Source organism: Cnephaeus nilssonii, assembly GCF_951640355.1.
Source record: "Cnephaeus nilssonii genome assembly, chromosome: 4".
In the NCBI taxonomy this organism is placed as follows: domain Eukaryota; kingdom Metazoa; phylum Chordata; class Mammalia; order Chiroptera; family Vespertilionidae; genus Cnephaeus; species Cnephaeus nilssonii.
Genome location: NC_137075.1, coordinates 38,058,322 through 38,077,461, shown reverse-complemented (window position 1 = coordinate 38,077,461; position 19,140 = coordinate 38,058,322).

Below are 19,140 nucleotides of genomic sequence, written 5' to 3'. Positions count from 1 at the left end.
GGAAGAATCTTCTGTTGCAGCCATTGAGAGAAGTTTGAGCTGGAGAGCAGGAGAGAGGGAGGAAGTAAAGGAGGTTGCTCCTGGCTCAGGAGTAGTTTAATGCCTGGGAGGAGATGGGAGGGACAGGACCTCCCTTCTTCCTTTGCCCTGTGAGGGCCTCGTGGGAAGCCCCGGTAAGAAATCCGAGCATTTGGGTCCATTAGCTGTCAGGGTAACATTGGTGGGATTCATGGAACATTGTAACTCTTCAGAGTGTACTGGTAGAGGCTGTCCTCTGATTAAAATTAAACTTGAGCTACTTCTCAATAGCTACTTAAGATTTATGTAACGGCCCAAGTGTGGTGTGGGTGAACCTTACTGCATTTGGGGTTTGGCTAACCTGTTCCCGTCAAGCCTGAGGTTTTATATGTAAACTGCACCCCGCCCCCCAACACTTTTTTTTTTTTTTGTCTTGTATCATCTCAGCCTCACCACCCAAGTCATGTGTAACCTGGGAAACCAATACTGTAGACTCGTGTTTCAGTTGCCCATCAAGGCTCCAGCATTCAAAGGCCCATTGTAACTAAAGAGGCTGTTTTTATTTTATTTTTGTTTTGGTTCCGTGTTCTCCCATTTAACAACTAAACAAGAACCATACTCTGCAGCAGAAGTTATTTTGAACACCCAAAATGTTGGGTCTAATTTTAAAACTTTTAAACTCACTACTGATGATCCTACTACACTAGGTGAATTTGTGCATTTCTTATACACTGTATGCCCCTGCCCTAAATCTTTCTATCATTCACATCCTCCAGCAATAAACCACAGAATGGATTTAATTAAGCACGCAAATGCTAAGCCAGAGTTTTTGAGGGTGGGGGAAAGGAAGAGAAAGGGAAAGGAACTGAAAATGTAAAACCATACTCAAGAGGAAAAACGACGTTCAGAACCAGCGTCACTGAATTTCTCTTGTTTTAACTGTGCCAAAAGCATGCAGTTGTGTTAGAGGAGATGACTTAAGTTGGCAGCAGTAATCTTCTTTTAGTAGCTTGTACCACATCTTGCATGTAAGTTGAATTTGGCTTACGTAAAGAGAATTTCCTCAAAATGAACTTCACTGGGATAATCTGCCCTAAAAAACACAGCCTAGCCAAGGAGGGAACCGTCTGCTTTTCTTACTGTGCCTATATTAGACTCGCACAAGTACGGTGTGTCTCCCAACATTTATTAAAAGTGCCATATCTGTTACATAGTGTATTGGAGTCACCGATGATGTACTGATATGTTTTTTCATTACTATAGTAGAAGTTTTTTTAAGTGGCAAGCTATTTGCAATCTCGATCTTTCCTATTAAAATAATGCCAAACACCAAATATGAATTTTATGATGTACACTTTGTGCTTGGCATTGAATGAGAAAAACACACATCCTGCAAGTCTGTAAGTTGTTTCTGTTGTTGTTGTTGTTATTGTAGTTCTTCAAAGTTTAAAATGTAAGTGAAAAATCTGGAGGAAAGGATAATTTCCACTGTGTGGAATGTGAATAGTTAAACAAAAAGTTATGGTTATTTAATGTAATTATTAATTCAAATCCTTTGGTCACTGTGATTTCAAGCATTTTTTTTTCTCCTTTATTTGACTTCCTTTGAGTTGAGCAAAGAAGAGGCGGGCACATTGTATGCTGTCGGAGGCTTTTATCAGGTCAGCGGGAAATAAGATCTTGACACATCTGAACATGCATTACAGAGTCCAGACCTGAGCTTTTATTTTTTTAAATTGAATGTTCCTTAAAGGTTAACATTTATGAGGCAATATTAAGAATCATTTTAAGTGTTATTTTGGAAGACTTATGATGTGTGTGTACAAATAGTGGATAATAATGAATAGTTCACAAGCCCTTTTAAGGAGAAAATCTAAAAGGAAAAAATGTGTGTGCAGAACATTTATAAGTGACAAGTTAATGCTTAAGAGTGAAAGTAGTTCTATTGATTTGTCATTCTCAAGATATTTAATATCAACTGCATTGTGTATTATGTCTGCTTTAATCATTTAAAAACAACAGAGGATTATATAGACTATGATTAAGGTACTTTGCTGTGTATGAGGAGGAGAGGGGATTTGATAGTATCATGAAAGTTAATTTGGTTTCAAGCAAAGTTTTATGAATCTGTAACTAGAATGTAATTTTACCCAAATTATGTTCTATATAACCTTTCCCAAAGAGCAATAAATAGAACCTCTTCTCTCTCTCTGTCTCTTGTGTGTCTGTGTAACTGGAAGTGTTCATAGGGTAGAGTTGATGCAAGGATTCACTTGTGGGAAGGAAGATAGGAAAACAATTAGATCCTGTGACCTCAAAAGGAATTTATTTCTTCCACCTAGACCTTCCAGATTCTGCTTGATGTCAGATGGATACCTCAGGCTATGGCAGTTAGAAAGAAGAGTTAGAAAGGGTTATGAGAAGCCTTCAAATAGTGGAAGAATTGTCATAGAAATGATAATAGCTCTATTTTGAGGTGTTTAAGGGAAAAATGGGAGAAAGATTTTGGGCTCAGTACAGGAAGAGCTCTCTAAAGATGAGAGTGATTCAGCAAAGCAGTGAGTTGCCATGAGATGGTGATGGTGAATTCCCTGCCCTTGGAAATACTAAACCATATTTCTTTGCTTAGTGACTTTGTCCAGAAAAGTCACTAAGCAAAGAAACAAACAACAAGCAGCAGCAGCAACAACAAATCCTGGTGAGGGGAAGAGAGACTGATTTCAAGAGTTACCATATTATATCACTTAAATATCCAGTTTTCAACAAAAAGTTATGAGTCATGCAAAGAAACAAAAAAGCATGGCCCACATACAGGAAAAAAAGAACTGCCCTTAGGAAGTCCAGACATCAGACTTATTAGACAAAGACTAACTCAACTCTTTGGATATTCAAGAACTAAAGAAAACTATTCTAAGGAACTTAAGGAAAATAGCAGAATGAAATTTCATCAAATCCTGAATACAAATAAGAGAAGTTCCTTTTTAAAAAAGAAACAGATAGAAATTGTGAAGCTTAAAAGTATAACTGAAATGAAAATTTTACTAGAGGGACCGAACAGCAGATTAGAGCAGGCAGAAGAAAAGAGAAACACCTTTACCTAGACTAATGAGAGGGAGGTAGGAGAGAAAGAGGACTCTATTAAAATCAGAAATGAAAGAGGGAACATTCCTATGAATCTTACAAAAATACCAGGGATTATAAGGGAATACTATGAACAACTGTATGCCAACAAATTAGATGAAATGGACATATTATTAATGTAACAAAAAGTCCAATTCCATTTTTTCATGTTTGACTCCTAACATCTTTTATGCCTCACTCCTCTCTCATTCCCTCCTGCCCCACATCTGGGCAAGCTGATAAGAAAGCCCAGGCCCTCCCATATTAGGCACTGATGGGACGATCAAACCATTCAAGGACCTGTCTGCATGTGAAAACCCTCAGCCTAGCCTCACTCTTTAACCACCATAAAAATTCAGCCAGTCTTCTTTCCCTGTTCTCAGACCAGGTTGGGAGGCCTGCCCTGCTCCCCACAGAAAACCTTGTTATGTGAGTCACAAAACTTTAATTTACTCTTGGTGTGTGTAGTGGTGTCATCAGTCTTGACATCTGAGCCAAATTTTGAATAAGGTCCATTCTGTTTATGCTGGTGTCTATAACACCTAGAAACACACAAAGTATGAAAATTACTTGAGAAGAAATAAATATTTGAATAGAACTATCACAAATAAAGAGGTTGAATTAGCAATAAAAAACTTGCCACAAGAAAAGTCCGAGACCAGATGGCTTCACTGGTGAATTTTACCAAATATCTAAAGGATTAATACCAAATGTTTACAACCTCTTCCAAAAAACAGAAGAGAAGGGAACACTTTCTATCTCATCCTATGAGATCAATATTACTTTGCTACCCATACCAGACAAATACATTACAAAATAAAACTACAGACAAATATTCCTTAGGAATATAGATGCAAAAATTCTCAACAAAACTAGGTGATTGAATTCAGCAGCACACAAAAAAGATTATACATCATGACTAAGTGGAATTTCCCCCTTGGGAAGTAAGGTTGGGTTAATCATCAATAAATGTAATACATCATGTTAGTAGAATAAAGGACAAACATCACACAATCATGCAGAAAAATCACTTGACAAAATCCAACACCCTTTCATGATAAAAATCACGTAACACATTAGGAATATAAGGGAATTCTGATAAAAGACCCAATAAACGACATCTACGAAAAACCCACACAGCTAACATTACTTAAGGGTGCAAGACTGAAAGCTTTCCCCCTAAGTGTATCTGCTTTCACCACTTCTTTTCAACATTGCACTGGAGGTTCTAGCCAGAGCAATTGGCAAGAAAGGAAAAAAGAAGTCATCCAGATTGGAAAGGAAGAAGTAAAACTATTTCTATTTTCAGATGACATAATCTAGTATGTAGGAATACTAAGGAATCCACAAAAGAAGTATTAGAGCTGTCTTGGTCCATTCACACTGCTATAACAAAATGCCACAGACTGGGTAGCTTATTAAAAACAAACATTTACTTCTCACAGGTTTAGAGGCTGGAAGTACCAGATCAGGGCATCAGCATGGCCAGGTGACAGCTTGCTTCCAGGTCTGGAGCCTCTTTTACAAGGAACTAATCTCATTCATGAGGGTTCCACCTTCTTGATTTAAGCACCTCCCAAAGGTCCCGCCTACTGATACCATTACCAATGGGGATTAGGATTTCAACATACGAACTGGGGAAGGGAGAGGACACAAACAATTTGGACCAGAGGAAGAGCTAATAAATGAGTGTATCAAGGTCACAGCAAGATCAAGATACAAAAGTTAATTGTATTCTATTAAGGAAAAACCTAAAACTGAAATTAAGAAAATAATTCCATTTGCAATAGCATCATAAAGAATAAAATGCACAGGGATAAATTTAATAAGGAAAGTACTAGACATGTACTAGTACATTGAAAATACAAAACATTCTTAAAAATATTAAACACCTAAAGAAATAGAAAGATATCCTGTGTTCATGGATTAGAAGATTTAATGTTACTCAAATTCAACACATTCTCTATCAAAATCCTAACTGGTTTCTTTGAAGAAATGGACAAGCTAATCCTAAATTTTATATGAAAATGCAAGAGACCCAGAATAGCCAAAACAATCTTGAAAAAGAAGTATAAAGTTGGAGGGCTCACCCTTCCTGATTTCAAAACTTACAGAAAACAATTGTTACAAGGCAAACACCCTTTTAACAACCACTAGGACTTTTTCCAGCCTCTCCAGAAGTTCTTCCTATGATCCACTTCTGTTTTAACCATTTTCCACACTTCAATAGTAACAACTCTCAATTTTTATAATAATTTCTTCTTTGCATATCTTTATTGTTTTATCATCAAAGTGTGCATCCCTAAACTCCACACATTCATCTGGTTATAAGCCAACTAGTGCCCTGGTGCACGAAATTAGTGCACTGGGTGGGGGGGATTCCCTCAGCCCAGCCTGCACCCTCTCCAATCAGGGACCCCTTGGGGGATGTCTGACCACAGGGATTGGGCCTAAACTGGCAGTCGGACATCCCTCTCACAATCTGGGACTGCTGGCTCCTAACCACTCACCTGCCTGCCTGCCTGATCACCCCTAACCCCTCTGCCTGCCTGCCTGATCGCCCCCTAACTGCCTCTGCTTCAGCATCCACCACCATTGCTTTGTCCAGAAGGAAGTCGGACATCTGGAAGATGGCCGGTTGACCTGGTCTAATTAGCATATTACCCTTTTATTAGTATAGATAGATTATATAGGATAGGATTGCTTAAATGGGCGGGGGTCCTTTTTCATCAGGAGGAGATGCTCTTGGCAGACAAAAATACATAATCCCTATATCTGGACTGATAGTCAGCCATATGCACTATACTGCCAAACTGGTCATTAAAAAATTGAACCACTTTCTTACACCTTACACCAAATAGCTGTTGCCCTTAAAACCCCTCCTCAGCCCCCACCTTATGTTTTGCCTTCCCAGTTCACCCAGATTAGGTTCTGATTGGTTGGTTTCTATGCCAGTCAGCATCAAAAGCTCTGCCTCCTAGGCAGCCATTGGCTCCTTGCACTTCACCCATATTAGGTTCTGATTGGTCGGTTTCTATGCCAGTCAGCGTCAAAAGCTCCGCCTCCTAGGCAACCATTGGCTCCTTGCACTTTCCAGGATTTGGTTCTGATTGGTCGGTTTCTATGCCAGTCAGCGTCAAAAGCTCTGCCTCCTAGGCAGCCATGGCTCCTTGCACTTCACCCAGATTTGGTTCTGATTGGTCTGTTTCTATGTCAGTCAGCATCTCTGGGCCTATCAATGGGCCTGATTAGAGAGGTGGGGCTGATCAGCAGCCCCAGGGGAGGCCTGGAGAGAAAGAGAGGCAGGGCTGCTGGCCAGGCTCCCAAGAGAAAGAGAGAGGCAAGTGCTGATCAATAGCTGCCACAGAGGCTACAGATCAGACCCTGCTTCTCTGTCCAGGCCTCTCTCCGGGCCTGATCCGCAGCCCCCTCGGCAGTCAGTGCTTGGTCACAGAGCCCGCAGCGGCAGGCAGTCAGTGCTGGTTGCCACAGCAATCCAGCACTGACTTCCGGTCAGTCAAGACTTTGGTCATTTTGGATGTTACGGACCCTGGGTTTTTATATATTAGAATTAAGTGAGAAAAGATGAAGGTCTACATTAAGGTAGCCCTAAGCCCCTTCCTGTGATCTGGGTGGTGATTACCAAGCAATCAGTGTTCACTGTCTCCTGTTTCACCAACAAGTTTACTGGGAAGAAGGTTAAATTAATTGGATATTTTAAAGTATTTTAAACAATTATTTTGTTCCTCATCATAAAAAACAAAGCTTAGATTCTGATGCTCACAAAAGGATTTTACCATCTTCTATGTTTATAATTGAAGCTGCTTTTTCTCCTCTGTTCATTTATCATTAGCACATGTAGCATTAGTCCATTACAAATGAACTTCACTACCTTGCAGACATCCCACAAATGCCAATATTGACCCCTTGAATGTAGACATTTATTACTATGCACCGTGATAGCAGAAGTTAAATATGGGAAGTAAATACCTATTGTTTTTTACTTCTGCACCTCTTTTTCTTAAAAAAAATTTTTTTAAGAGAAACTCTTGCCTTATGTGATGCCATCCAGACTTATTACTGTGCCTTCCATCCTTGCTCTCCCTTAGGCATAGGGCTGACATAAGACCACATCGGAAAATCAGAAGACCATTCCATTTGGCCATTTTGATTGATTTTAGAAATGGGCTTGAAACAACCTGGATGCAAAATAAACTTCCTTAAGATTTGAATTTGGAGACTGGGAGAAACAAGATCTTTTTGCTTTTCTAGGATCACAAGTTATAATAATCCTGTAGACCAAAATCTGATGATAGTGATATTTCCCAGGTTATATGGATGAAATTGTCTGAAGAATGAAGCCTCTATACTCAAAAAAGCAGAGCCAAAATAAGGAGTAAGTAACTCAATGAAAGAATTTTTTCCCTGGAGTAAGCTATATGGGGAATCAGGCCAATCTCTGGGTCATTCTGTATTAGTTATACATCACTTTATAACAAATTATGCCCAAACTTAGCAGCTTATAAGAACAAACATTTAGCATTTCACACATTTCTTAACAGGGATCTGGGAGTGACTAAATTGGATGCTCAAAATCTGGCTCAGAATCTCTCATGAGTTTGCAGTTAAGGTATCAGCAGGGGCTGCAGTCATCTAAAGGCTTGACTGAGGCTGGAGAAACCCCTACTTGTAGGGCTCACTCACATGGCTGTTGGCTGGAGGCCTCATTCCTCACACTGTGGACCTTTCTTCACAACATGGTAACTGGCTTCCTCCAGCATGAGTAAGCCAAGAGAAAGCAAGGAGGAAGCCACAGTACCTTTTATGACTTAGTCTTCCAAATCACACTTTACTTTCACCTTTATTCTATTTGTCAGAGGAAGTCACTAAGTTTGCCTACATTTGAGAGGAGGATTTTTAGGCTTCACCTCTTACAGGGAGAAGTATCAATGAACTTGTGGTCCTATTTAAAAATCAACGCACTCTTGCCTGGCCAGCGTGGCTCAGTGTTTGAGCGTTGATCTATGAATCAGGAGGTCACAGTTCGATTCCCGGTCAGGACACATGCCCAGATTGCAGGCTCTATCCCCGGCATGGGGCATGCAGGAGGCAGCCGATCTATGATTCTCTCTCATCATTGATGTTTCTATCTCTCTCTCTCCCCCTCCCTTCCTCTCTGAAGTCAATAAAAATATATCTTAAAAAAATCAAATCAAATCAACACACTCTTAGTTACACCAATCAGTAAACTCAGTCTTTGGCTTAGTTTGCATTGGGTTTATGTCACTTAAGACCCACAGAACCCTATACCTGTGTCACTAAGAAAGTTTTAGATGTTATTATTTATTGCTTTTACTCTGTGAATTGATCTCTAATGATCGAATGCAGGCAAAGCAGAGCTACTTTTAGTGTCCTGCATCTGTATCATCTGTAGCACCAAAACTGGTTCTACAGAAGCAGGACCTTAACCCATAGCAGAGAGAACTTACCCTTCAGCGGGGCCAGAGCCCCACTTAGTAGACAGAAGTTAATATTCAGTGCCACTGAGGGACCGGCTATACTGCCTTCCAATTCCTTCCCATTCCCTCTACAAACCTCAAACCTAGGCATTCTCTTCATAGATAAAAATTTTTGGATTCAATTTTTAATTAAAAGGATGGGCCTAGTTAGCACTTTCCACCTTGCAGTTTTCCATTTAAAGGCCCAGGAAGAGACTCTTAAAGTTGAAGATTCTAAATCTTACATTTAAAAATTTACATTTTTGAAAACTTATACCGGAGGAGCAAAGTAAATGATGCTTTGAATAGAAGGGGCCATCCACCATGGAGAAGAAATTGTCACTTGAATTACATTTATAAACTAGTTTACTAAAAAAATTATCACAGATTTTAAAAATTCTTCTTTTTATTAAATGTCAGTGAGTGTTCTTGCTTACAATAAACAGAATCTATATTTTAGGTTGTTGGATCAGAAAGAGGTGTATTAAAAGTGATTAGGTAGCTCACAGACCCTCTGAGGGTGGGGCAAGAATCTTGTTTGAATGCTACATAGGAATATAGAGTCCAGAAATAAACTAGCCATGGAAAAAATGCCCTACGCACCATGGTGTTATTGTAGGAAAGCATCCCTGGTTTGCCCACCACCCCTTAGTTATGCCACTAGAGACAGATGTAGAAACTGCAACCCAGATGCCCAAGAGCCCAGTGACTCCCTCTTCATGACTGACAGAAGTTATGCATTCCTATGAATGGTTGCTGACTCAGGTTGGTTGCTTCTGCTGCAAGTCTAGTGTGGTGTAACTGCCCATTGGAATCTAGGGCAATTTACAAACATAACTTCACGGGAGTCTGGGAAGTGCGAGTGTTCCGCTTTCTACGCTCTACATTACAGGAGGCACCCTGATAGGTTCCTGGAGTAGGCACCCAGACAGCAAGAGGCCACATCAAAGTAATTTGTAAACACCGGTGAAAAAAAAATGTGAAAGGCTTATATGAAAACATCAGTCTCTTGTCCCGTCTCTTCTACCTGACTCTCCTCCACCTCATTTCTCAGGGTCAACCCTTTTCAATTCTTTTTGCCTGTTTCTTCTGCCATTGCTGAAGGTTCAACAGGGGTCAATGCCCCAAATGACTCACTCACATGGCTGGCAGTGGATGCTGGCTACTGCGGGAAGCTTAGTTTTAAGTGGTCTCTTCACATGTCTTCGGCTTCTGGAAGCACAGTGGTTGGGTTCCAAGAGTAAGTGTTCCAAGAAAAAGAAGAAGATAAAAGCTGCCAGTTTCTCAAGACTGGGCCTGAAAAGAAAAAGAAGAAAACTCTGCCATTTGTGACACCATGGACGGAACTTGAGGGCATTATGCTAAGTGAAATAAGTCAGAGAAAGACAAATACTGTATGCTTCTGCTGACATGTAGAATCTAAAAAGGTTGAACTCATAGAAGCAGAGAACAGAATGGTGGTTGCCAGAAGAGGGGCTGTGGGGTGAAGAAGCTGCTAAGAGAGTATATCTGAAAAGTTCTCATGACAAGAAAGAAAACTGAACACTATATGAGGTGCTGGATATTAACTAAACTCATTAATGGTACATATATCACATCACTATGTTGTACACCTTAAACTAATACAATGTTATATGTCAACAATATTTCAATAAAACTGGGGGGAAGGGGGTTAAAAAAAGACTGGGCTTGAAAACCTATAGTGTCACTTCTACCATAGTTAATTGGTAAAAGCCATGTAGATCTGCTACAGTCAAGCGAGGGGATGAGAGAAATGTCAAATAATGTGGGCCACAATTAATCTGCCACATCTGACTTACGGGAGGGAGAAGGGACATGGGGTTCTGCTGGCCTGTTTACAAACTCGGATGCAGTCTCCTGTGCTCAGCCCTGCAGCTCACTGTGACCTGTATCTTCTGCAGCACTTGCCTCTGAGCCTCGATTCTCAGGACTTTTTACTCAGTTTGAAGTTTCTTTCCTTGTGATGTCAATGTTCACTCTTCTGTCTCCCTTGCATCTCTGAAACTATTTACTGAAATCACTCAATTGCTATTGTCTTTTTTTTTACTCTTTGTCCTTGTATGTTTATACTTTTAAAATTCCTTACTTTCACTTTAGTGGAGTTTCACAAGAAAAAAAAAACAGATTAATTTATATAGTCTATTTGTCTGAGTCCAACAAAAATGTATACCCATTGTTACTTGGTAACAACTTGATTTTGTAGAGTGCTTTAAAAGGGAAAAAATGCACTTTTGTATACATTCTATTTGATCCTCATTAATTTTTAAAGAAAGGCAGGACAGGTCTTTAAATGATCTTCATTTTAAAGGTGAACAAGCTGAAATCAGAGACATAAAATGATTTGCACAACCTTGCTTTAGTGATTTGCTTTCTACCAAGTCCTCCGGGGAAAGATTCTGGAATTAAGTGTAAGGGTAACAAGGAGAAGTCAAAGAAAATAAAACTAGTTTTTCTTTTTATTTGAGGGGGAAGATGCAGTACACGGAGTTCAGTAAAACTAGAATTTGTATAGCATTGGAGCGCCCAATTCACAAACTGGAACTTGTTTTTTAATGCAAGTGTGCAATTGTGGGGTGTGGGTCAGGAACCTACTAGAAAGAAACTAAGAAGACTTTGATGACCTAGCTCAGCTTCCTATTTCAGGCCACGCTGCTCATTCTGTTCACTTGATCCACATGCTGGGATGTGAGAATTTTTTCCCACATCCCTTTGCAGGAGCCCATCTTGGCTGTTCTTATGGTAGTGGCTGAGTTTCAAAGAGGAAGACCCTGTAATGTCTCCCAGGCATACTACAAAGGAAATATAAGTCATCAGATAGTTGGATCTGGACCGGGGCCAGGATAACTCGACTCTTCTTGTAGAAGGTGCCATGGGATCTATAGTGATGGCAGGTGATGGGAGAAGTGGGTCCCCTCAGCTTTATGTCTTGTCTGAAAGATGATAACCATGCTAATAAATTTAGTGCCACATTCTTTACAGTGTGCTCATCCGACCCCTAAAATAAGGCCATAAACCATAATGGGGTCCACGATGCTTTCAATTATTAGACATTCATTTCTGCTCTTCATTTTTCCCCCCTCTTCTGCCCAAATTTGGCTTTATTGATGTGCTTTCAGGAGGCATGGGAGAGGGCAGTGTTAGAAAAAAAAAAGGTCCACTTTTTAGAAGTCTGAGAAAAATTATATGTCTATCAAAATAAAACCTAGGCTCCCTAAAGGGAAAGACATAGCATTTTTGTCATTGTACCCACAATAAACACGTAGCCAGATCATAACGAACAGAGTCTGTTTGAGGTTATTCCTGACCATTTTCAGAGTCATAGGCTATTTTATGTTATTAACACTCTAATTAAGAGAAGCATTAAGCTTTTCCTTTAGTAGCTACTAGTTAGGCTAGGTACAACCCCACCTCTAGGGCTTTTTTGAGAGCAGGAAGGCATCCAGAAAAGTTTGTGGGATGTGGCACTGAGCCCCAGAGAGAGGCTGAGTTTGTAAAGAAAACAGTGTTACAGAAGATACGTTATTTGGGTTTCTTGCCCTGCTACACAGCACTGAAAATTGGCCTTTCTGGTTGTTTGATGCAAGGCTGGAAGGATCAATTTCTTCACTGCTGATCTCTCCCTCTTTCTCTATTTTTTAATTAAGATTTTTTTCAATTATACCTGACATTTAACATTACATTAGTTTCAGCAATACAACTAGTGATTAGACATTTATATACTTATGAAGTGATCACCCAGTATGTCTTATACTCATTGGACATCATACATAGTTGTCACAATATTATTGACTATTCTTCATATATATTTTATTAAGCATTTCAACTCTTCATTCTTTTCCAGACAGTCAAAACTTGAATTCTACACCCATACCAAATCTAACTTCTTATGTTCATCCATGATTCAAAGGAAACTGGATACTACTCAAATAGAGTTAAAGAACCATTAATCTTGATAAAAAATACTAGATGGAAAAATCTTAATTTCAACTCCCTCCAGAAACTGAAGACCTTTCAAATATCCTTCTACTCTGAGACCCTGTCATGACAAAAAACAACAACAACAACAAAATTCCCATTTATTCTTATCTCTCACCTAAGATTTTTGGTATTTGTGAACAACAATCTTTCATCAGCAACAACACAGCATACTTAGTGAAAAACGAAGTAAGATTATGGAAGAGAATCGTGTGTTTTGGAGAAGACCATCAGGCTAGGATCATGTCAAATCTCTTGGTGATTTTCTTTTTCTAACTTTTGGCCGACAGAGAACCTTTCACTTGAAAGTGTGGGTTAGGTGAGAATTGGTTAGGAGAAGAGAATGTTAGGTAGTAGGTGAAGACAGAAAATTTTGATTTGCTTTTGAGTTTTCAGAGGGCCTTTAATACAGGGGGAGAACCAAAATCAGTAGAAGGAAATTGTGGTGGAAGAGAGGTGTACCAGTGGGACTGAACAATAGCAAGGAATTTATGTGGATCCTTCAGTAGAAATGTCCATTACATTGAAAAGTGAGTAAACCATGTTAATCAAACAATGCTGCTGGCAGCTTTGGGTGATTTCCTAAATGCAGGTTCATATTGCCATTGTCTGCATTCCTCTGCAGACTTTTGGAGGTAAGGAATTGGTGAGGGGAGAGAGGGTTGCGTTGAGGCATTACTAACTGGAGAATGTTCTTAATTGTGGTGCTTACTTCTTTGATCATTCCCCTTTGAAACAACCTGAAGAAAAAAAACAAAACTCACACAAACATCTTGCATTTGTGCTACTTGCTCAAGAGAACAAATGAAATCACAGCCATGTACTGACTAAATAATTCCTAGTTTGGGATATTAATAAGGGCCTTTAAATGGCTGTTATTCCCTCATCTATGCCAGAATGGAGATTTTGCTTGGCAATTTAGAACTGAATCGTATATAGAATTTGTACATACATTAAATTGCTAGACAATGAGCATAACTAAATTTCTGTTCAAAAAATATATGGTAAGGCAAATCTATGCTTTTATAACCAAAACGGGGGAAAAGAAGCATGTAAGTTTTCAACTAAACATTCTGTGACTCAGTTTGAACTGATTTGGGGAAAAGATTAAAATAATCTGACATGTACATGCACCCTCAATTATGAAGTTATCGTTGCAAACTAGAAAGTTCTAGCTTTGGGGGAGTGGGTTATAGGAGTGGTCAGTGGACTGGGGTACATGATGACAGCCCGACCATGGCTTTGAGCTCATGAAGTCCTCCAACATGACCAGAGAGGCACAGGGTTGAACTCATCAGTACAGTTTTATATGATCCCGAGGAGTTTGTTTCATTTCAAAAGTATCAGGAAGTTTGACTGAGTCACCCAACATGCTTTGCTGAGAGCTAAAAAGCCATGTTCTCTAGACCTCAAGATTGAGAGGGCGGATGAATCTAGCGATTGGTAGGTAACGTGATCTGCCTTTTGTAGCAAGCCAGAAGCCAGATGTCCCCTCCCCTTTGATCTGAATAACACTTTAGGCTGCAGACAATAAGATTGGTTTTAAATTTATTGTCTCTTTGATTTCTGCATTCTAATGCTTTTTAAATTCTTTACACAAGACAGGGCTATATATAGGCAACTGGGGTGGTTCAATGGAGGCCAAAAAAAAAAAAAAAAAATGCCAGTAGCTTTTGAGGAGTGCAGAGCGGAGCCTTGTGCACATTTCTCTGCAAGGAAACAGGGATGATACTTGGGGGCACGGACTTTTTCGTTTCCAGTCGTATTACTCCAAAATGAAGTTTCCCATTCCTGTTCCAGCGAGATTTGTGAAAAGTTCTTTGCAGCACACCCCCACCTCCCTCAGCAAAGTGCTACAGCAGAATCCAATGTAAGCGAAGGAACCTAAATCAGAATGCCTTCCTTTTCTAAGCCCTCCGTGACCTTCACCCCAGTTAGCGTTTCATTCCTGCCCTTGGTACGCAGCCTGGGGGAGGCAGTCAGCGGAGGCCCAGAGCTTCAGTTCATCAGTCCTGTTGACTGTGGAGATGCAAACGTCTGAATCCAACCTCATCCGCCAGAAGTTACATGGCATTTGGCAATCTTTTACTTTCAATTACTATTAAGTGAACAATAGTGACTGGGCACTCAATCAAATGGGGAAAACATTTAGCCCAGTTCCTTCCCTCAAGGAGATCAAATGCAGACAAATTGCCCGAAGAAGGCAGGAGTTCTGGGAGGAACACCAGAGGATGGCAGGAACAGGGGCTCAAGGCTCAATGCGTTTCCATTAAAGCTCTGTGACCTTGAGGAGGCATGGCTTCCACTCATCTCTGTTTTCTCTTCTGGAATATTAGGTGAACCCATACTGACCTAGCATTTTATTAGATTAAAAAGCCTTTCCCAGTCAGATCTTATTTGAGCCCAATAATCACCCTGGCAGCCAGGCAACACTGTGCATATTTAGGATGAGGAAGTTGAGCTAAAGGATGAAGACTTTTTGGAAGACTCATTACTAGTCTGAGACAAAGGCAAGACTGGGACGCAGATCTCCTGACACCTTCTCCCTAGCTCTGTGCACTTAACAAAACCCACCCAGCCTCCCAGCCTGTGAGTCAGGAGGACCAGGAGGGTTTTTATCTGTAAGAAGGGTTTGCAAAGTGATTACAGCAAAATTCTGATTCCTTCTCCCCAAGAATCCCTCTGAACTCCACCCAGAAGGAAGGACAGCCGCAAAAGCACCGGGGAAGGTGAGGAATTACAAAACAGCAAAGGCTGATTTTTCCCGTGGGCTCACCTTGGCAGCGTGGGAGTGGAGTCCCAGGGGCTCTCCTTTGAGTCAATACATCTGTCAGATTTTCCAGTTCGTTTTCAGTCATTTCCTTCGATATCAGGTATTAGGCCCTAAATGCACTTCTTCCTGCTTTATGGTTATGAAATACTAGAGGCCCAGTGCATGATTGAATCATACACGTGTAGGGTCCCCTACACGCTTTCACTTTTTGCGGTGGAGCTGGGTGCCTGTCCGCTGGTGCACCAGGCCTTTCAGAAGCCTCCGGCTCAGCGGAGGCTTCTGAAAGGCCTGGTGCTGGAGCAGACAGGAACCCAACTCCACCACTTTTGATGGTCCGCGGCCGCTGAGGGGGGCTACCCTGCTGTTGAGAGGCGCAGGGGGTGGGACTCCCGCCCCCTGCGCCTCTCAACGGCTGCTGAGGGGGGCTGCCGCGGACACCTGGCTAGCCTGCCGTTGAGAGGCGCAGCTGGGTGTCCGCGGCAGGCCCCCTCAGCGGCCCCTGATCTGGCCATTGAGAGGCACAGGGGGCGGGAGTCCCACCCCCTGCGCCTCTCATCAGCAGGGTAGCCCCCCTCAGTGGCAGCGGATCCGTGCCTCTCAATGGCCGGATAGGCCACCCCGAGTCCCGCCCCCCAGCCTCCCGCTGCCCAATCGTGGGCGTAGCGGAGTGATGGTAATTTACATGTTACTCTATTATTAGATAGGATGAACAATGGCCACCGCTGAAGCTTTAAGTCGGATGGGGATGGCCCCAAGACAGGCTCTTAGAAACCTTAGGCAGGAAAGGCTGTGCGATCGGGAGCCAAAGCAGACCCTCAGCACGGCTAATAACCAGGTCTCCCTAATACTTAGTCCTCTGTGGTCCATGGTCACAAAGCACAGTTCTAGATATTTTTTAAAAATATGAAGAAAATATATAAGACCCAGTCTGTATACCCAAGAGCATTACAGACAAAATGGTAGCAAAAGCACTTAAAAAAAAATCTGTGACGTCGGCAATTACAGCATGATATTGGAATAGGTGTACATGGAGATAGACTGTCAGCGGTCATGGGACTGTGGATGTGGCTGACTTCATTCATCTTTCATGTAGCGGTCTCTTAAAGTGACTGCTTACTGAGACCTGGGGCCCACTCGCCTCTTCCCTGCACGTTCATCCTATTCCAAAAACCTTAGAATTTAACCCAGCTGAATAAAGACCTCCATTGTATTGAATGAATGCCACAGAGGTTTTAACTGTATGATCCAATTATTTTAGATGGCCTGATAAAGAACTGTACAGGGACTATGGGACTTTATTCCAAAACACCAGAACCTCCATTTGTACTCAGCTGCAGAGAGTGAGCCCCCGTTTTCAGTTCAGACATGCAGTTCTGTCTCCCAGTCTGGCAGATGCAATTGGGTACCCTCAGTGCTGAGGGCTGGTCTGCAGGTGGCACGATGCTGTGGGCAGCGAAATGCGGTGCTTCCTTGGATTCCGCATGAGGGAAAGATCACGGCTAGGGACTGAGATCGGTAGTTCAGTGTGGCCTTTCCAATCCCGGGATCCAAATGTGCACAGGCATGCAAAGGAGCCTGGAAATTCCATTGCTGTTCCTTGGCCTCGCCCAGAGCAAACCGTGAGCGAGGGCGCCAGGGGACCCCACTTAAATGGAAATCATCTGCTCTACATAGTAGCGGATACTTAAAAATGAAAAAGTGTTAGGAATATTCCAGTCCTACTGTTTTATAATGCACAGCAACTTGTTCTTTCTAAGGTGCTACTCTGATGTCTTTTTTTAAAAAAATTTCTTTATTGATTAAGGTGTTACATATGTGTCCTTATTCCCCCATCTGATATCTTTTGATTCTTCTACTCTTGTGAGATAGGGAGGAGGGAGAGCACATTTGGCAGACTGATAAAGATCCTAAAGGGTCCAGCGACTGGCCTAAAGTCACAGCAGAGTTGTGACCAGAACTCAGCCGCCCAATGCAGAATTTAGTGCTTTTCAAATTATTTGTGTATCTTTGGCCACGTAGTCTGATTTGCATGAGTCTCCGAGGCTCCCTGGGTTGGAATGACTTTGTGGCTTCTGTGTTTTGTTTTGTATCGGTCCTTTTAAACATTTCCTTTCTCCATCATGCTTTATCATGCACAGACAGAAAAATACACAAAGCTTATTGAGTTATTAATAGACAAAGGCCTTTGTAGTATTGCTGGCACCGTGGAGGCCTTTTGTGGGTGCTACCTGGGCGGCTCCGTGGCTGTGAGACAGGAGCTGTGTTTAGGGGGCTCCACGCTTGGCTTAACGCTCTGCTGCCACTGTTTTGAAATTGCTCATCATCTGTGAATAATTTTTCGTTTTGCACTGGCCTGTCAAATTATGTATCCAGTCGTGCTCCTACTCAATCATGTTTTCTCCCCCAAAACGACTATTATCCTAATTTTTATGATAGTCCCTTTTCTCTATAGTTTTTATCATCTCAGTATGCATGTGCAAAGATTATAATTTTTGTTTTTGAATTTTACATAAATGAAATATATGGAATATTATGTTATGTTTCAGTAAATTAAAAAACAATTTTTTATTGTTTTTAGAGAAGAAGGGAGAGGGAGATAGAGAGATAGGAACATTAATGATGAGAGAATCCTCTATCGACTGCCTTTGCACACCTCCTACTGCGGATGGAGTCCGCAACCTGGGCATGTGCCCTGACCAGAAATCCAACCATGACCTCCTGGTTCATAGGTTGATGCTCAACCACTGAGTCACACCAGTGGGGCAGTAAATCTTTTTTATGAGACTTACCTATGTTATTTGTAGCTGCCATTCATTTGGCCTCATTACTGTATGACATTCTAATATATGAATATCTATCACAATAAATTTTTTATTTATTCTACTTTTGATGGAAATCTAACTCATCTCCAATTTTGGCTATTCTGAATCAGGCTGCTTTAAACATTGTTGCATGTGTATCTTTGTATAAAAGTGCTTGCACTCCTGTTGAGCATTTATCTCTGAAGGAAATTGCTAGATCATGAAGTGTTTGCTCAGCTTTAGTAGATAATGCCAAACTATTTTTCTAAAGTAGCTGTCTCAGTTTACATTCTCTCCAACAGTATGAGAATTTCCTTGTTCTGCATCCTTACCAATGCTGGGTATAAACAGTCTTTTTTAAAAAAATATACTTTATTAATTTTTTTACAGAGAGGAAGGGAGAGGGCTAGAGAGTTAGAAACATCGATGAGAGAGAAATATCAATCAGCTGACTCCTGCACACCCCCTACTGGGGATGTGCCCGCAACCAAGGTACATGCCCTTGACTGGAATCAAACCTGGGACCCTTCAGTCTACCCACTGAGCCAAACCAGTTAGGCTATGGACAGTCTTTTTAATTGCAACCATTTTGGTGCATACAGGGTGGGGCAAAAGTAGGTTTACAGTTGTGAGTACACTAAACAGAGTTTATTCTTGTATATTTTTTTAATGATTGTGTTATTTTCCATACAAACAAATGTAAACCTACTTTTACCCCACCCTGTAATCAGTGATATCTCATTGTGATTTTAATTTGGACTTCCCTGATCAGTAATAAGGTTGAGTATCTTTTTTAAAAATGTATTGCCCACTTGGATATCTTTTGTGTAGTTTCTTGTTGATTCTTTTATTACATTATTTGGGGATCTTTTAGTATGAATTTATACTAAAAGTTCTCTTTGTATTCTGATGGGAGTCCTTTATCAGGCATATA